The sequence below is a fragment of the Nyctibius grandis genome, chromosome 5 (assembly GCF_013368605.1).
Source record: "Nyctibius grandis isolate bNycGra1 chromosome 5, bNycGra1.pri, whole genome shotgun sequence".
NCBI classification, from domain to species: domain Eukaryota; kingdom Metazoa; phylum Chordata; class Aves; order Nyctibiiformes; family Nyctibiidae; genus Nyctibius; species Nyctibius grandis.
In genome coordinates this window covers 57,097,636-57,118,528 of record NC_090662.1, presented here as the reverse complement: position 1 = coordinate 57,118,528, position 20,893 = coordinate 57,097,636, and the positions used below count along the sequence as shown (strand labels likewise).

Here is a 20,893-nt window from a genome sequence, read left to right as displayed (position 1 = left end):
TTTTGAGGCTTCACAATTTGACAACAAAAAGATATAACTACTTACATGTACTCAAATCTAAAATTGGCCAAAATAAGTTGCAGCATTACTGTAGACATCTGTTTTGTAATGCAAAAAAAAATTATTTTTATTTCAAAAAGCAAACCAGAGTTCAAACGCTTAACCTAAAAGCACAGGAAAGCTTCAGAGGATGGAAGAATCTTTACATCACTCACTACACATACCTTCTAGAAATCTAGAAAGGTAGTTGTTCTGTGCAATATTCACTCACATCATAAATCCCAATTCCCACATATCTAGTACACAAGCTGCAATCTTCTGCTTGTACTTTCCAGGGAAATACATATTTGTTACTAAACAACATAGCTGAAAAAGATCAGGACCTGAATTCAGGGAAGTACCTTTATCTCAATGGGGAACAGAAAATATAACTGCTTTAAGATAACCTATATGCTGTAGTAAACAAATTCTAGAGATGGTCACATACAAAGCAACTGCCAAAAAAGAAAAAAAGGAAAGGGAGAGCATTAAGAAGTATCCTAGGGAAATAGTTTTCCAGGTCATTTTCTAAAAAGCTGGGCAGAAAGGGAAAACTAATTTAGTATTCTAAAAAGAAACAATCTAGTAAAATACTCAAAAGCAGAGCATCAGCTTCCACAAACTTAAGTAGGATGTGTAGTACTGGTTTTAGATAAATTCCTTCTACTGCTACCTCAACTATATGGAAGCGCATTAACTCAGGCAGGTGAAGTTAAGGAGTCATTTGATATGTACAAAGCAGTGAATTAAATCCCAAACAAATAATCTGTCAGACTATGACAAATATATACTATAAAAAGCACAGAAGTTCAAGTTGACTGCAAATGCACTTGTCCAGCACACCCTTTAAATACTGTGACTTTTTAATACTACCAGAGACAGTTCTGAGTTTTTACTGATCAAGAGCAGTTGAATGCAGTTCCTTTGGAGAAGCCTAAGCCTGTGTGAAACGCAAACTAACCAGAACCCGTATGAGATTCAAATAACTGCCTTAAGAGAATGAAGAACTGGCTATTAAGATTTAAGTTTCTTTAAAAATAAGAAAACACAAAATGAAAACAACATTAAAGAGGCCTCCGAAATGCTGATGTCAGCTCTGTTTGAGGGGATGCTCTCTAATATCTGGCTTTGCATTTAGTCAAAAAAAAAGTGACACCGAGTCCACCTCCTTTCTTGTACTTCCAAATACTAGGGTCTTTCCTGAGTCCATTGTAAGTCTCAGAAAAAAAACAGTACTGACAAAAGATGATGCACTGCATCTCTATGGAAGTTACCTTCACCACGCTTTCAGAGTTGGCACACACTGAATACAGCAGTTGGTTGCGCCTCTCAACCAGTAAGTGGCTCATTTATTAAGCACAGATGACTACGGCACTGCAAGTGCCAAAAGGCACCTGCCTCTCTCACCTCTTCCTACCAAATCACATTTGTTTGAAAACAAATTTTGCTTCACTTCTACTCAATAGTTTAATATACGTGCAAAGAATTCAAACAGACTCATGGTAACCGGTATTAATTATCGGTATAGACAGAATAAGCATTTTCCTTCTAAGTGCCTATCTTCTGATTTTTCACTTTAATTATACTCTATATAACCAAGCTAAAAAAATAAAAGCCAAGCCGCTGTAGGCTTCCTTATAAAGTTGGCTGTATGGTGTTCTCTTTTTGGCCACCAAACTTGAAAGCAGTTAGCTGGTTTTCCAGAAGAAGATACTGTTGTCTACAGAACCAATTGTAAGCAGTTTCTGCCTGAGGTATGATGTTTTCTTAACACTGTCAGAGAGTCATACGGTCACACAACACAGCTGGTTCTTACCAAGTTTCACTGTGCTATGTATTTATATAGTAGTAACCAGAGCAATAGCTCTTATACAAGGTACGACGCTGCCCCACCCCCAGGGAATCACAAGCCTCAAAGTTAAATTGGAATGAGACCATGAGCAAAAGAATTAAGAAATTAATGGCTCCGAAATGGCTCAATTAGAGCAGGAAGCCACGACACTGGTGAAAACATGAGAACGGACCTACCTTGAAGCATACTTACAATTATAACTACTATTAAAGACAAAAATGAAACTGTAACCCAGCCAGAAGATGACACTACCCATGTGCAGAAGACAGCTTGGGGAGTATAAGAGCTGATATTTCCCTAAAACTCCCCAGCTGTTCCTCCATATTTTCAAAGTACACTAACAGTTATGTAAAAGAAAACCAGCAATCATCCTCTGGTTTCAGACTTATCACCTGATGTTCTAGAACAAGTTTGCCACTAACCGTGAAACCACAACGCTAATATGTTAAACATATGCTTTACTAAATGAAAGGATTAGCAAAGAAGTTTTCAAAGATGGGAAGAAGTTGGAATTTCTCAAACACGGTTCCTCAATTATAACTTCCTTGACCCTTAACCTAGGATGAAGTTTCGTAAAAGGAAAGCTTACCTTCTTAGGAAAAGGGATTCAACTTGCTAAACAACCAACAGAAGCACACGCAAGCACGCTCCTTCAGAGAAGCAGCAGTTATATGATAAATGGCAGTAAGATTAAGTCACTAGACAAATTAGATTAATGCTACTGGGCCTCTCTCATTCAGACCAGTGCTTTTAACATAACTCCAGCAGCTTAGGTTCACACTGATTGGGAGAAATGCATTCAAATTAACTCTCAGGCAAGTTGACCTATAAACACTAATTTTGACCTAGCAAGTTTTGGCCTTTCATTTTATGCTAGTTTAGGAGCTCTTAGAGGACACTCTTTATGAATGAGATACTGAAGACTCATTCTAGATTTCATTCAATAAAAAAGGAAGAAGTCACATGTAATGAAGCAGTAGCTATTCAAAGAGAGGGAATAGTTTCTATTTTTGCAACGTCCAACAGCTCAAGGTAACTTCTACAGATCATAGAGAAGCTTTAGGTCTTTAACTGACAGGCACAGCTATAGCTACATATACCTATCTTCATTCAATATATTTGGAGAGAAGGTAGAGAAAGAAACAAAGCTGGCTGAACACTTTCTCCGCACATCTAGTGATTACTGCTACATACTTCTTTCCCCATCCCATTTTTCTATATTTCTAGGCTGCGTTGCAAAACAGAAACTCTGAACAACAGCCACCACATGCTTACCTATCTGGGACGTTACCTTCATCAAAACTTTACCACTTAAACCCCCTCAGGTACGCAGTTCCAAAGCACGTATAATTCCTCCCATTCCTGCACTCAAATTCTGTTAGGTTTTGGGTTTTTTTTAAGATGGTAAGTTATTGTAACATGTAATAGGAGATAGGTTTAGAAGTAATACAACTACTCCACCCGCAAGTACAGTATTTCACTCTAGGTATCTTAGCCCATGGATCTTGAAATTTAAAATTAATATACACCATTCAAACAGGATTCACATTAAATCTCCACTGGCAATAGAAACTTTAAGCCAAAACACGTAGTCTGCTTTCAAATAAATTTCATCTGTTGAATTCAGTGTTCCTGAAACAAATTCCCCAGCTTCTCACTTTTCCACTGCATAAGCTTGGAAACTGGTAGCAAGTCTTCCTATGCAGTGTATGTTGTCCTACAATGAGCAAGATTGCTACCCTTTGAGTGATTACTTTTCTGTATCAAATCTTACATGGAAGAAGCCATTTAAGAACACCCACAATAGGAAAAATAAATGACCCTTCTGTTAAGCAAGGAAAAGATTAGAGCTCAGTAGTCTAAAACACAAGATTAGGTTGCAGTCCACCACAAACAAGGCCTAAAAATGTGTCAAAGTAAAACCAGGGATGAAGCACTACTTGAACACCATAGTACACTCTCGCTTACTCCCGTCACGTTTTTTGGTCATACCTACAAAGCTCCTGTGATTCTGTTCAGAATTTGAAGAATTCATTAGAAGTTCAAAGTCAAGAAAGTGAAGCACGCAGTCATTTTTATAGTTTCTTTCTGTCTCTACTTCACCTCTTTTGAAAAAAAAAAAAACCACACAAACCACCACCCACAAAAACACCACCCCAAATTCCTAGTGCTAATAATTAAAAACTTGCAATCAAACAGAAGATATTGCAATGCCACCTTCCAGCACTCAAGGACTGCTAAGCTGTGATAAGTAAAACACCCAAAGCCCAGAAGGGGAAAGTCCAAGGATCTGTGCTACAACAGGGGACCCTCCATCTCACAACTAAGACATGTAGAAGCACAGTTATTTTATATCAGATATGGCAGTCAATTGAAACCCACTTCATATTAGGCATCTACTCTTCTCGAGATAGCAGCAAGAAACCAATGCTGGGAAGCAGATTAGAAAGCTACTCACAGACAGCTGAAGTTTTCCTTTCTTCCCTTGCAAGAAAACAGAACCTGATCAAAAGCAGACGGCACTGCTCAGGACACAAGCCTCAGTCAAGAGCTAAGCTCCCTTTCCACCAGGTTCAGTAGCGTGTTTTCTTGATTGCTACATCCACCTTTATTTTTAACTCTGTGACTAAAAGATAAAAAGATCCCCTTTATGCTGACCCAAACCCACCTTTCCCTAGTTTGAAAACCAGCAACAGATTAAGTACCTAATAAAAATACACAAATGAGTGATTAATCATTGTGAAATTAACAGTAACATATTCCACTCCACAATAAAAACACAGTATATAGCTTTCAGGGTACACAGAAAGGGACAAGAAGGAGTGTCATTCTCTCAGCCTGTACTCTCCTGATGGTTTTAGATGCAGGCTTCCTCAAATTGTTAAAGTATGTGCATAAGATAGTTTATGAATGAATTATTTTGTACATATATGTCTAGAAAACACCTGTAAGCTCCATTTAAATGACACACTCCTACAAGAAATACGTTGGAGTTGTCATGTTCCCAGAACAGCCAAGGGGAAGGAAAGAAAAAAAAAAAAACCCCAACAGAGACACCACAAAACCTACTTGATCTTAGTACTACATGGAAATCACTAGTTTAAACACTCTTTCCTTTAAGCTGGTATAGCCAGTCTAATAACAGTTAGTCAGAAGTCAAGAACATGTATTCTGAATGTTCACGAAATTAGTAGAATCTCTGATACAATTTTGAAGTAAGAAAATGATGAGGATTCCCTTTTCAAGCTCACACAAGAAAAATGCCATCTGACAAAACCAAACATATCAAAGTTTCTGGTACAATGTAACAAAACCCAGTTTGATGAAAACATGCATCTAACTGATCCAAATAGTTCAATGCAAAAAATGCATACGTGCTTTTACTTACAGAGGTTATACTCATATTTCCTGCTAGATACTTATATTGCCCTCCCAGTTTGCTTAGAGGAAAAACCAGAAGGTCTGAGCAGCATCTCAAGCCGTGCCAAACCATTTGCTGCTATATTTCATTTTCCAAGTCTGATAAGCGTTTACAGTTGTTAAAATGTTAACAAGCATTAACCAATCTCCTGAAAGGAATAAATTCCTGGACTATTCTCCAAGAACCAGAAGAGGGGGGGCCCAGAGAGATGGGGGCTCTATTTATTCATAGACCTCTGACTCCTCAAGCTGTTTCCATCCAATAAAAATGGGACAAAGCAAGTAGAAAGATACACACTGGAAAGCAAAGAATGCATCAACATCTTTAAAGACCTGAAACATTCAGGATGTTAAAGCAAGGTAAGTTATGCAGTCTTTCACATATGCATTTACTCAAGTTATCTCAGCAAGACTGCACAACTGTAAACGGGACAAAAGGTGGTTTGTACAACCTAAGACACCATTCACCACGTGAAAGTTTAAGAACCCTTGATCATAGCGGTCTTGCTGATCAAGTAATTTCCTTCCAACATGCGGTAAGGCGTATAGATCAGCCTCATGTTACCAGAACAACAGATTTAGCTGTCCAAGGCCTAAGATGCAATCTATGATCAGCCACTTAGCAGTTACCTGTGCTTACAAAATACTGTCTATTTGAAATAATCTCATTTATTTCAAAGAGCTAGGCAAAATTTTGAGAAATAGTTGCCAGAAGGGGCCTACATTTAAGATCTTAGAGTAATTTCAAAACATTTCACTCACAAAGAATATCCTAACTTCCCTGAACAGCCTTGAATGACAACATGTATCTTTTTACAATGAATATTATTAATAAACAAAAAAAGCCACATGTGTATATTCTCTCACCAGCTTCTTTAACCTAAGCCTTTTATTTAGTGGGCACTGTATAGCTGCTCTTAAACTTTCTGAAGAAAGGTACCAAGAAATGGATAGAGCACTATTCCTGACAGGCACTCACTTGTTAGGATCCTCCAAGACTCATCATTTTCAAAGCTAATAAAGAGGCACCTGAAGAAACATGCAAGTTAAAAGCAAGAGATCATTTTATCATTGTATTCCCCCTTTCCAAAACAATCCTTTCCCCTAGAATGACCTTTGTTTGCAATTCAGCCAAGTTCAACTGCCAAGCATTTCTAAATGCTTGCATGTGTTGATCTTGTTTATGAAACGGAAACTATATCACAGAATCCCAAAAGCCTAAGGTACAACACATCTGAATCCTAGACCACGTGCTAGTTCACTACGTTATTAGAGATGCTAAGAAACTAGAAGTATATTTGAGTATTTGTAGGCCATCTGAAACTAACTGACCCTCTCAAGCCAAACAGCTATTTTATTCTCTGCTCTTCATATGCCTGTATTTTATTTTTTCTTTTACTTTTTTTTTTTTTTTTTTTAACAGGGAGAGAAAGGGGCTACAAGGAATTTCATTATTCTACATATTCATCTTTTGGTATGAGATTCTCTTCTGTTAGTGTCAGTCATCTCGTTTACAAGAATATGAAGTCAAAATACAGGGACACTCAAGTCAAGACATTTCGAAACTAAAACAAAATACAAACAGTTAAAACACAACGAGCTAGAAACCTGTACAGGCTCAGTAAACACGTGATTGGCCAACATTAATTTCTAAAACTTTTGGGCAGGAGTAAGCCAACATCTGCTGGCCTAGAGTTTTCACAGCTTTAACTAGCTCATGGGTTTTGCTTACATTAACATATGTTCTAGAGAGATTTGCTTCTCCTGTGAACTACGTACTTTATATTAGCATACTGACACAAATATATGAGACATAGACAATTCAATCCTTTCCGGTATACGGTAACGAAGCATTTTAAGATAGTTATCTAGCATATTTTCCCTCCCCTGTTACGGTACAGACGAAGGCACCGGCAGCTCACTTTCAGACTGGCAGGTAGAGCTGTACAACCATCGCTGGAAGTAAGATGAGAGCCTGTACGCAGCCTTGTCATTTGCTTCTGCTAACGCACAAAATGGAAAGAGCTTCTGGTATTTTGCAAGTAGGAGACGGAAAGTTACATATCCGTTATTTTACTGACATACAAATCTCGGGAGGTTACATGGACCGTCCAAAATAACACCAAAAATAAGAGGCTGCCATTTACCATCTGTTTGCCTCTCAAGAAAAAAAAAAAGTGCAGATCACAAGAACAAATGGAGCCTGGCTCCGGGGAGGAGTAAGAAGGGGAAAGAGGAAATTTCCACGCAAATCTTAAGTGAATCACGCCGCGATCCCCGCGCCCGGCCGCGCCGGCCTCCCTTGGCAGAGGCGAGCGGCTCCGGGGGCACCGTTCCCCCATGGTCCCGGCCGGCGACCCGACCGGGCCCGGCCCAGCCGCTCCCCCGCGCCGGGGCAACAAGGAGGAAATAAATAAACCCTGCCTCAGGTAGCGGCACGGAGGGAGCCCCCTGCCCCGGCACCCCCCGGGGAGGAGCCGGTTGCTCGCCCCCTCGCTCTCCCTACACAGCCCGCTGCCCTTCGCGTACGGCAGCGGCCCGGCGCGTCCCCCTCGCCGCCGGGGCTGGCACCGGGGGGTGGGCTGAGGCCTGCGCCGTCCCAGTGAAGCCTCAGCGCTCTCGTAGTCAGAGCGGCCCGGCTGCCCCCCCCCTCCTCCTCCTCGTCTCGCCTTCCCTCCCTCCTTCCTTCCCCGGCCCGGCCTTCAGCTTGCACTCACCCGCCTTCCTCCTCCCTGCCCAGCCCGCGGTGCGTGTGCGCGTCTCTCCCTCACGCTGCCCGGCGCGGCGGCGGCGGCCGGGCCGGCGGGGGCGGGTGGGTGGGTGAGTGAGTGAGCGAGCGAGCGAGCGAGCGAGCGGGGAAGGAGGCGAGGGGAGAAGGAGGAGAAGGGTGGGGAGGGAAGGAGAGAGGCGGCGAGGAGAGAGAGAAGCGGAGGGTTGAAAACCGCAGCGACGCTCCTGGGGCGGGACCTGCGGCGGTGGCCGACCGGGCGCTTGGGTGGCTGCTCCGACGACCTTTACGCGAGAGACGAGTAATCTCCGAGCTCGGGGTGCTCCGCTGCCAGCCCGGCCACCATCTTACATTAGGGAGACTTGCCCTGGACGCCGCCTCTCCTGCGCTTGCGCCGCTGCCAGTGGGCGGGGAGCAGCGGCGGGAGGGGGGGACGGGGCGCGACGGCAAAGGCCGCGACGGCGCTGGGCGTGACGGGACTTGTAGGCAGCGGCGCCGGGCCGGGCAGCGCGGGAGGCGGCGGCTGCTGCGCAGTCCCGAGCCGGCGGGGCCGCTCCCCTTCCGCCACCGCTGCAGCCCGCATGACGCTGGGATCCCCCAGCCCTCTCCCTAGGCGGGGCCGCCGACAGCCCGGCACCCTGCTCCGGAGAGTCCCTGGCCGGAAACCCGCTGCAATTTCGGCCACCTGTTGCTGGCCATTAAACCTGCGCAGAGCTAAAATATCGGCTTGATTATTTTCCTCTCTCATTGATCTTGCTTTGTTTTTTGTTTTTTGTTTTCCCCGCCAGGTCGAAGCGACGCCGCCTACCTCCCCCTCAGACTTTGCTGGTTGTTGGCTGTAACGCCTGGGGACGGGATGTCCTGTCAGCAAGGGCGGCTGTCACGGCGGTTGGGTCCAGGACTGGACGCGGCTCCCGCTCAAGTGGGCACGGGCAGCGGTTCCTCGCAGCGCGTCCTTCCCATCACGCGCCGGGAGAGCGGGGCTGTGCCCCTGCGCTGCCCCGGTTCCCCGCTCCCGCGGGCGGCAGCTCCCGCCACTGCCCCAGCCTGACGGCCCTGTCCTCGGGAGGAGACCCCTGCACCACCTGCGCCCTTACGCTTCCCTTTTTTGCCTTTTTTTCCCTCCATTTTTTTCCTCCATCCTCACAGACTGACCGCGAGGACCCGGTGTGACAAGATTGCTTCACTAAAGAGGACATCTGTTACTGAAGTTGCAAAATTTGGAGACCCCTTTCATGTCCCCCAGTTTCCAAGGTGGGGGGCTGCAGTCCCACCAGGCCCGATTTTGGGTGGCTGAAGCCTCCCTCACCTGCGCGCCTCTCTGTGCCTAGGTACAGCTGTCCCATGACAACATGGTGCTTTGCTGAACAGTTTTTTGTTATTATTATTAGGATTTTCCAGGTCTCTTCCCCATTTGGGACAGAAGCCAAAGGCACGGAAAAAAGGTGTTTTCTTGGTTTTCTCTTGCAAACTCCAGGCAAATTGTGTTTTCATGCATAGGGGCTGTAAGTAATTTTGGCAGAAGCAACTTTCTGCAAATTCTCAAGGAGAGGATCTCTCCCCTGCCAAAATGGCTCTTTTTTTTTTTTTTTTTAAGTCTTTGTATTGTCAGAAACACACAAACCATATTGGTTCTGTCTCCTCTTTCTACCGCGGACACCCTGGGCCATGCGCCTGTTAAAACTGAACCCATAACTCTCCCCTCCTTTTTCCTGTAATCCCTGTGCCACACAAAGGACCTCTCACCTCAGCTAACAGACAAAAAGAGCACTTTTACTCGCCGCCTTTATAGCTCTCCAGTGGCTCTCCTGCACCAGCATCCTTAGCTCTCCAAACAGCCTGCTTCATCCTGGGTGTTTAATTATCAGTTATCTCCAGTGCACAAGCTATTACTACTATTGCCATGACAATACCCACCTGAGAATTGTACTTATTTCAGCAATTGATAGGAAAGAGAGGCATTTGTTACAGAATGCACTGGCATAACTATTTTGTTTAGTGGCATGATGTTTCTCTTCTTTACTTTTGTGTCTTAGATTGAAGTGTTATACTAGTACAGCCTCATACAATATGCCAGTTCCACTAACAGTAAAGTGCCTTGTGTTGGCATAGCTTATTCTCCTTCCTAAAACAAGTTAACATTACCTTCTCCATATCAAATTTTATATTGATATACATATATCCACAACAGGAAAGCTCTATGAATTAACTTTCCCACTTCTGGCTGTAAGCAAGATCCAACGTCTGCATAAAAATAAATGCTGTTTTCAGTAGTAGTCTTGACATGTGAATACAAATGCAACGTGCTTTTGAAAACAAAACATACAATGGAATATAAACACCTATATATATGAGAAATGCCATGTTTGCATATATATTCAACTGTAACATATATATATAGAGCTACATATTAATCAAATTCAGGTAAATATATATATGTAAAAATAATATATTTCTCAAAAAGTTTATAGTTTTCACATTTTCATATCAATCTACTATAATAGGTTCCAGAAGTACCCATTATGTAAGTAACTTATATAAGTAATGTAATTGTTGACACACCTAATACCTGGCAACATTTCCTGTTGAGTAAAAGCAAGTACTCTGACTCAGAAAGAAAGATTAAAAATGATATATCTAAAAGCTGCAATTCTTGGTCAGAGTTGAGGCTGTTTATTAAGTGAAATCTGATTTCTTTTAATCCAGTATTGAGGAGTCTTTCCCTTAGTAAGAGCCTGTTCATATCCCATTGCTGAGCCCCGCATGAACACAAATTTCAGCAGCATCCAATAATAACATAGAAAAAAAATCTGCATGGCTGAAGATTACATTGGCTGATGTTACTGAAGGTTACCCTTAGCCCTGCTTCCATCTCTGCTTTAATCTGGTAAGAATACTTTACTAGGCCATCATGTGGCCATTGTGAGATTTAAGATGCCCTTAAATTAATTATTTTCTTGCTTTTAAGTAATTGTAATTGTTTTCATTAGATTAGTCTTACATAGCCACATTTTAACACCTTATTTGCTTTTGGAAATGGTTGCTTTTCATTTGTTTTCAATAAGCCTGATAACTGAGCAGGCCTGTTTCTAAGAAATCGTTTCCATATCTACAAGGAAAAGCTGTTAGAATACATTTTCTTGGAAATAACAAATGTGTACTAGCTAGAGTAAAAATGTGTATCCATATGATTTATTTGTGGTTCGGCGCCCATTTCCCCATGATTCGTTGCATACTCACTGTTGTGCATTGATTCACATGCATGCTGGGAAGGTGTTCTCCCAGACAATGCTCCACCATCGCTGTCTTGCGGAACAAATATAGGAACCTACCAGGATTCCGCAGTTTGGGGTGAAACCAAGCTATTTTCAGGACTCCTCCAGTGTTAAGTCACCGCCATTTCAAATGCCTGTCAAGCTGTATGGAGGAAACACGGTGGCGATCAACAGTGGAGTGTCCTGAGAAGTGATTAGAAAGAGACACGATGGTGGTGTACCAATACTGCCAGAAAAGGAGGATGAGGAGATTGAGCAATTCCCATGCCTGGTTGGGATGAAGAGTAATTATGCTGAGACTTCAGGACGGTAAAGTTTGCAAAGCATCTGTACGGACTGCAGTCCGAATATTCAGCAACAAAAAAAACAAAACAGCAGCACCTCTGCATGTGGACACGTGTAACCATTAGTGCCCCAGTGCTTGCCAGAAATCCAGTTGGCTCACTGGACTGATGCTGGTCTACCAGTGTGTGCTGGAAATACACATTATGTTTGTGTTTCAGTGTGCTGGTACCGAGAACATACTTCAAGATCTGGAAAGTTCATGATCCTGAGTTGTGCTGGAAGCAGCTGGACGTGTGTGCCTATATTTCAGACTGAAAGTCAGGTTCCATAAATAGGAAAAAAAAGATATTTTTCAAGATTCTGCAAAGCCTTATTGATTACTGTGGAAAGTTCACAGATATTAATGCAGAATGATATACAATAGTTGATGGCAGGTTTTTTAGAAATTCAGCTTTATTTACTGCAACAAAAATAAGAATTACTCCCTGGACTGCAATGCATGTTAATGACGTGTCCATTCCTTTTGTCACTCTGGGAGATCCAGACATCTTTCTGCTTCTCTGGCTAATGATGCCTTTTACTGGGCAAATGTGTTGGAGAAAGGAACTGTATGACTGTTCTGAGTAACTGTAGAATAATAATGAAAGGCTTTGTTGGGAAATTGAAGGGCAGGTGGAGGAGCCTTACAAACACTCTGATCAATATTTGCTGCAAGTGGCAGATGTTCACCATGTCTTGTCTGAAATCCATGAGAGAAGGAGGAGGTGCCCCTGCTGCTCAGGAAAACAGGATGAAGGATTTGTCCTGCTCTTTCTTAAATGAGAGAATACAGTGGTGAAAAAATGAATGTATTATAGCCAAAGGTATGAGAGAGGTGCATCTTTGTTAACGTTTTTGTGTTATTAGGGGAAAATGAGAACTTTAGCGGGAAGCCTCAGCCAATTTTTTTCAGATAATCTTTACTTACTCAGCATAAGTTCGGCACAGCGCACCTTATCTGCTAAGTGCACCTATCTTTGCAAATGAAAGCAGAAATCACTCCTATTTTCTGGAAAGGGTGCAATGGAGACCTCCGAGAAGCTACCACTACTCATGTTAAGCTCAGGGTGTGCTTGAGGTAGTGGTGTAACATCCTAATATTCTTCAGAGGTCTGTTTCCTTCTGCACAATTTACAGCAAATCTTCCTGTATGTTGTTTTCCTTGTCCCAAACTCCTCTGAATCTAGACACTCATGTGAAAGTTAATACAAGTTGTCACAAGCATCCTCCCAGCTCTTTTTTTGCCTTCTGGCTCCTGCGCTGAAATCCATTCACAGAATCCTTTGACTTCTCCTTCCTGTCCTCCTTTCCTTTTTTGAAACAGTATTTGTGCATCAAGCAGCTTGCAAGGCGCATGTTCCTCATCACAACAGTGCCTCGGTTGCCAGAGACAAATTGCAAATATTCCTCATTTCTACACTGAACTCAGCACCAATGATAATAGGTTTAATTTTTTTTTCTCAATTTTGGAATGTCATTCCCATCTATTTTTCCAGTCTGGGCTTCCCTAGGAAATGGATGTTCCCAGGGAACCCAGTAGTGTGTAATAAAGTAAGATGCCTCCCACTCTACATCTCCTTTCCATAGAAATCCTGTGCTGGTGTTGGAATGGGAAGGAGGGAAGAAGATGCTGGGCTAATGAGAGGTGAATAGTAACAGGATTCAAGTTTGCAGTTCTATGTGCACCTCTGTAGCAATGTTACCTTGAAGTGTGTGTCCAAGAGATGAGAAAAAGTCTTACCAAAAAAAGGCAATGGATAAATCAGAAAATATATGGCATTGCACAGAAGGGTACCGAAATATATTCAATTGCAGGAGTGAGAGAGAGACGCGATGCAGACAAGCAACCAAGAAGGCTGCATTGCTTTGCGCTGTGCATAGTAAAATGGAGTGCAGTCTTTGCCTTAAGATCTCCTATAACACACAGAGGTCAGCATCATGTGCACTAGAAAGGAACAGACTTTAGAGCAATTAGCCTGAATCCAAGAATTTTACATTGCTAAAGATTTGATTAGAAGTGTCTTACAATCTCAGCATTTTGAAATGTTTAATTTTGGTAATTCGTCTCATAAAATGTGAAAGGAGATAAAGAGTGCTGAACAAACTATGGGCCGAAGTATATTTGCTGTTGCTTTTTTTCTGCATCCGCTGTTGCAATAAATATGCCTGCCCTGCAATCTGTATTGCCGTTAACTCATGCAGTGCTGCCACATTATTTGAGTGGCAGGAAGAGTAGCAGCAACCCCAGATGCTTAGTGAAGCAGCACAAGGTGGGGACAGAAGACTGAGTTCTTGTTTGTGGAGCACCACAATGACCACACTAGGGAAGGCGGTGCCAAATGGATGGAAAGAGGCTCATGGTTCATACAGCTCATTTCCACCGCTGGTGATGGCATCCAGATCCTACCTCGTTTAGAGATGCAGAGCTACAATATAATACAGGACATGATAGGAATATTTCCCTCTGCAGTCTTGTAAAGCTGTCTATCTGGATTTCAAACAGCATTTTTGTAATCTCAGTCTTTGCATTTCAGTTTAGTGGTTTGAAAAAAAATATTAGCTCTACAACTCCCTATTTGAAGTGACATCATTTGACAGCTGTGGTAAATCACCTGGGTACGTTACAATACTGGCATTCAGCGGCGACTTCCCATGGATAAATCTTTCACAACTCTTCCTATTCTGGACAGTTAGAAGTCCTGGAGGTCCTGTTCACATCCCTTGTGCTCTTGTAGACCAGCCAGCCTTATTTTGCTTTATGGTGGCACTGGTCCATTTCACAGGAATGTCTCTCTCTTGCATTCAGTTGGGTCAACACTCACAAGTCCTAGTATTTCAGGTAGTGTCATAGAGGTGGGGCTGGACATGCTACACACAATCCATGAGACAGTATTAGGGAAGGAATAGAGGTGCTGCTCTAAAAAATGTGTGAATCTGGGCGGGGACATTCACTGGAATTGCAAAGGGAGCCATCAGCATTCAGCGAGAGTGGTAACATAGCTAATCCAGATGATCTCCTAACAGAAGAGGGCACTCAGGGGCCAGACAGCAAATAAATCTTATCACATTATACAATTGAGGGAAAATCATTCAAAAATGGACAGAATCATCTCATGAGCTGGATGCAGCTCACAGCTGAAGGCCGTGGGCTGGTGAACCTGGGTTTCGTTCATGCAAAAAGAAAGCCCAGCTACTTTAAAACAATCTTTGTGAATGCATTCAAGCCAACTCATCTAAAATACTTGAAGTAACATTCCTGTGTAGACATGACTTCATTATGTTACTTGTTATTGTTTTCAGGGAGTCCTCACCTGCTCTTTAAAGTGCAACATACATTACGAGAAAGAATGATTGCTCATTATTGCTGTATTCCTTAATTGCCTTCTATATTAGTGCGTTCAAAGGAATGTATTTTTTCTCTTCTGCCCTTCTCTGCCTGCATCTGACAGCACTCAGCATTTTCCTCAGAACTCAAAATTGCTTGCATTCTTATAAAAACGCCTCAGCCGTATGGGATTTGCTGAGATGAAATAAAAAGTGCATGACTTGAGAAAATGCAATACTTGATCCTGCGTATTGATTTCATGGCCGCTGTATAAAGAGGAACTGTTAGATACAAGAATTTCCATCGACTCTATCGGCTTTGGAGCTCGTGTTCTGCGTAGGCCAGGTGTGACAGGAGTTCACCTGTCAAGGAAGTATGATGTTCCATTAAACTTTGATGCTTGTAAATATATTGCACCAGTCAAGCTCCGGCTGCAACCTTGCAGTTTTCCAGGCAGATCTACTTCCTTTTGCCAAAGGAATGTGAGCTACCACAGCTAATTTTATGCTATATAAATAATGCTGATAGAGAGACAAGCCTGAAATTAGATAAGTTATATAGACAAAATAATAGATTAAATAAGGAAGTTGAAGCATTTGTTAATCAGAAATATGAGTATGTTCCTTAAGGAGCTGCAGGAACCCGACTGTAATGATGACAAATGAGAGATCCCAGAATAATAAGATCAGTCTTGCATATAGGCAGCACCATAACTGAGACTCTGTATGACATAGATGTGCTTGTTGTACAGAGAAATTGGACCCTTATATTCTGATAGAGAACATTTCCTCTTCTTAACAGCCTGTGCTTGACACACTGACAGAGCGAAGGTTGTGCTATATGCCTTGCGCTGCTCTGCTCTCATTCCCCTTCTGCTCCATCTTCACTCCAGCGCCCTGCAGCATGATGGGGCCAGGCTGAGAGCCACCGAGGACACGGATCCAGGGGGTATCCCGATCGTATTGTATAGGCTAACCAAGACACTTAAAGGATGGTAGATCTATTTCTGTTTTAATGTATTTTTTTATTCTTTCATGTGCTTTTTAAAATTTTACTGTGTTTTCCCCTGCAACATTTTAAAATCATTGGCACATTACTGCATGAATAGGAGAATTTTGTGCTAACAGGCCAGACGTAGAATTAAAGCCCTGGGTAGACCTCGTTTATTTTACTCCTAATAACCTAGCACTTGTTTTTTTCAGGAATGATAAATTCCTCTGATTCTTAAATACATTATTTTAAACTGTAGCCAGTCAGCCTCTGATAGGAGCCATATTTTGCTAAACCATGTAAATCATGTGCTAATTTTTACTTTAACTTACTTTCATTTTGTTTTCTTCTCCTTACTCTCTTTGTACTGGTATCGCACCTGGGAAACCAAAATGACATTTTGCATGGAAAGCTTCAGCACAGATGTGCCACCAGCACTTCCACTGATAGTCTATTGTGTCACGCTTGCCTGAAGTGCTTATAATCTGTTTTACACAAACTCACTGTATGATGGGCCTTAAAATGTACTGCACAGTTGTTGCATTGACATGGGGAGAAGGAAGGATATGCTGAGTTTTTTTGTGTGGTTTCAGTCTGTGCCTAGCAGTATTTCTCCTAACTAGTAAATAAAACAGTGTAATGTCTCAAAGCCACAACTTTCAAAAGTTTTAGGTGTTTATATATGCACGGGATCTGATTATAGTAGTCTGATTTCCAAAACAGGTGAGCATTTGCAACTTCTCCCGAGGTCCAGGAAAACTCATCTTCTCTGAAAGACAGTTCCACTCTGCAAGTTTCCCACACAGGATTTCCATGTTGAATATTAGACCTACACTGTGGAAAACACTGGGTACAGTATTATGTTACAAAAAAAAGTTGGCACCCACCAGATTCTACCAAATGTATCCAGAATCTTCCATGTTTTATCTCTTGGGTGTATTATGTTGGAATAAATTTTGAAAAGACTTCAGGGTAAAGCTATGACTAAGCAGAATAGTAGGTAATGAAGAATCTCTTGAGAGAAGAGAGTAGGGAATGTACCGCAGAGTAAGATGCACAGGGTGATGCCTAACAGTAGGTTCTGCCATAAACATGTGGACAGCTTCGTTGTCCTTCAGAGGCAACCCGTTCATTCAACCAACATGGTGGGCCATCACTTTCTTCGCTCTCCAGCACAGAAGAAGCAGAGTAAGAGCATTAAGATTAGGTGGGTAGCCAGCTACTTCCCACTTGGGTAAAAAGACTTTGCCAAAATCAGGGACAAGAGGGAAGTGAGTTGCTGGTTGCTTGCTTCTTCACTCCTTTTTGTAGATAGGAATCTAGACACTGGACTTTCTTCCTTCTGACTAATATATACCTTTCCTCATTCTTCTGAGCTGTATATACCTTGACTCACTGCAGGCCTGCTTCAAAGGTACAGAAGTCAGAGGGAGCACTCCCAGACCTTTTCTCACTAGAGTGAAGTCATACGTTCTCACCTCAGGACAGGTAAACAGTAAGTAGCCTCAGCTGAGATCTTAGTAAAGACAAGGGAGTTATCTTTTTGTATTCAAGATCTAGTTAAAATCCAAGCTTATCTCAATTTAGTAACATAAGTGAAAATACCCCTGTGGATTTTAATTAAAAATAGTTAAATAGGTACGGTATCTATTTATTGAGTTATGACTATTTTCATGAAAAGTGAAAAGAGCAGAAACAAAGAGCGCAAGTTGCAAAACATGAAGTAAAACTGCTGAAAGAATAACAGTAGTTCTGTTGTACTCCTAGACAAAGGAAACCGTGATGACTTAATTGAGTTTTATTAGGCATTGCTTTCTAATTGTTGATGTGACTGAACAATCAAATCTGTAAAAGGCGCTTGGCTAATACTCTGAGTAGTGTACTTTCTTAAGAAAACTTAGCTATGACACAGCATTCACCTTTAATTGGTACCCTTCATCTCAGATAACTGAGGAATTAAGAGGATAAATAGAGCCACCTTAGGTTTTCATGGCTCATCTGCATCTTGTATAAACCTTTAAAGTTTAGTAGCATGTTATGTCCTTCTTACATTCAGACAAAATGGCTCCACATATGAAGCAACTGGTTCATGAGAGAAGTCTCCAAGAAATTCAGCATACAAAAGTTCAAAAGGATGGTGGCTCTAAGCCCTCTTTTTAGGAAGTGCTCCAGTGCTTAAGCTCTTGCACCTGTGAAATTCAAGCAGTTGTTTTAAATAAAAGCTCCAAAAGTGAGGCCTGGCAGCTTAGTCTGCAGAGGGCTAGCAACTGCTGTGGAGAAGATTGACAGCACAATTACCTGTGAGGTGTGCCCCGCTGGGAAAAGGCTGAGCTGGGGCAGTTTATGTCACAGCATGTGACAAAAGGTTACCAGAAAGGTGATTACTCCTGTTCTACCACAGCAGTCCTTGTGTCAATTGGCTCTAGCAATAGCAGCCAGGCTTCCCACTGAAGAACTTTTTACTATGGCATGGCTGACTCCAGTCATGATTTGGATGAGAGAAGGATGTGGGCAGAGAAGCATCATGTGTGTAAGAACATACACTGCCCTGGGTGACACTAGCTGTGTATGTACTTACTGTCTCCTTATTTTTTCCCCTTAATTTTAAACACCAATAATTAATACTATCCCCTTAACTTTCTGTATGTCTGTGTTTGCACAGTATTTCAAGAGGAGGTAAGTTGTTTATGAACAGGGAGTCCTAGCAATAAGGAAGGCTGTTAGTCCTAGAGAGAGACTAACTCTTCAAAAAGTCCTTTTTCTGGTGTTATGCATGAAAGTTGGTGTGAGGTAAGACTTTGAGTTGGATCATTATTTTATGGAGCCATCAATATAGAGAAAAGACACAGAATTTCAGATAAGAATTTAGTTTATTGAGAGCACTAGGGCTATATGACTCACTGATTTATCTGAGTAGGCAAACCAACCGGAAAGTATTAAAAGAATGTCTGTGATCAATACAAATAAAAGCATGTTTTTGTTCTTGCTGAGATCAGAAAAAAAATCCACCCTTAGAATACAGATTGCCTTGGTTTGGAATACCTGTAAGGAAAAAAGGGTTGTGGCTGGTCATGTTGACAGAGCTGGTGGAAGTGGTGTCCCCTTTCACAAATGGCTCAGGCTTTCAAGAACTCTCCAAAGTAGTAGACACTTAGGTTACATTTCTTCACGATTTAGGCAGAAAGTGAATTAGTATTTGAGTCTCACATTACTTGAGCAAAAGCTCTAGGCAGTTGAACCTTGGATTGTGCTTCCCTCAATTCTTTTGGTTAACGCTGATGCTTTTGTCCAAAAGACTTAATCACTGAGACAAATTGCAGGAGAAATATCCTTTACCTGGTGGTCAGATTAGTAATTTGAACGGTGAGATTATCTCTACCCTGCTTCCTGGCAGGTTCCAGTTCCATATTGGGTGAAAGTTTAATTATTTTTGCAAAATGAAGTGTCACTAATGAGAGACTGAGAGCAAACAATGCCGAAGTCCCCTCCAACCTTTATGGGAGGTTAAAGACGTATGTTAAGCCTGGGGCAGGGGGTGGTGTGTGTGGAGCTTAGCAAGCCTCTCACAATCTGAACAAGTGATCTGAACTCCTCCAGTGAAAGGGAGGCATTAATCTTTCCTATAATGCTGTTTGGATCTCACCTCAAAATTGACACTAGAATTTCTGAGAAATTCTGGGAAATCACACCTTAAAACACATTTACCATCTGCCAGTATAAAACAATGTCAGACTAAGCCACGCAAGAGGCACAACCAAATCTTCATTAAAAATATGGCCACCTCATTTTTAGGGGTTTCTCATAGCTTAGTGTCCTTATGTAGTTACAGTCTAAATATACCTGCAAGCAAACCTTTCCCTCAGTGTCTCAGAATGAGTCAGTACCTCAAGCTTCTCCTGGGCTGGACCTCACCACAACTTCTTGTTTCTGCAGACAGACTGTGCATTAAATAAGACTGAAAGTGATGCATAAGAAAAACAAAATTATATTATTAATAGGCAGATGCTAAGGAATGCAGACAGGTGACACATTCTGAGTTGTTATTTCCAAGCAAATATTGATTGTCATTTGTAAAGAGATAGCACAAGATGTAAAGCTATCCTGAGATCATAATTTACTGCTGTCTACTTAAAGAGAACTGGTGAGACCCTTTACATGTATATCAACCCTAATAGTGAATGTGGGCACTACTTTTTTCTGCATGTTCCTGACTTTTGAATTTCTGTTCTTCAAATCAGTATTTCTTGTATGCATGCTTTCAATACGTTATTAACTTTGGAATGAACAGGTCTCCTACGTAAGCTTCACTATAATTCCACTAAAGTTAATCTACGATACTAGTAGTTTTGGCTTGCAGAAGGACCTAAAGGATTACCATTCCACCATGTTGGACATCTACAGACACACACAACTAACACTGAGAATTTTGTCTTCTCCATCGGTTAGGTCTCATTTTATCTGAGAGTTCAGATTAGCTGACCAGGTGTTTTTCAGCACTACATTTCAAAACCAGAGATTTAGCTTTGTCTGATTTAGAATAGGAATGTTCTTGAATGATGAGGGAAATTAATTTTGACCATCTGACATAATCTAGAAGAAAGGTAGGAGAGTTGTATGTGCCAAGCAGCTCAGAAACCTGCGCAGAAGATAAAGGTTTTCTGCTATCCTCCTAAGCACTCAAGCAACTGAATGAGCATAAGCTATAAACTCCAGCCTTGATCACTCAAGCACATAGCATAGTTTAATGCTCCAATGTCTAAGGTGTCACCTTGATGACAGGAGTTACTGAATATGTGTTCTCAACAATTGCCCCATTAACTGTGAACAGCTAATATTGTTTCTCATTATCCTTCTGCAGCACTGTCATAACCAAATAAGGCAGGAGGAGACTTTAATAGACACATGACTTCCAATGAAATATTTTGACACTAGACCCAATT

At 41.8% G+C, this 20,893-nt stretch overlaps 1 protein-coding gene across 8 annotated transcripts in view; it reads right to left on the bottom strand.

Annotated features, from left to right (window-relative positions):
- CNOT4 (CCR4-NOT transcription complex subunit 4) overlaps positions 1-8,922 on the bottom strand; it is an 85,271-nt gene extending 76,349 nt beyond the window's left edge. For 7 of the 8 annotated variants that reach the window (XM_068401546.1, XM_068401552.1, XM_068401549.1 and 4 more), the window contains exon 1: positions 8,029-8,423. The gene's annotated coding sequence lies outside the window, so the exon portion shown is untranslated. Of the gene's footprint in view, positions 1-8,028; positions 8,424-8,847 lie in introns of those variants that run through there. The other variant, XM_068401547.1, reaches the window with a different exon arrangement.
- Between the last annotated feature and the right edge of the window lie 11,971 nt (positions 8,923-20,893).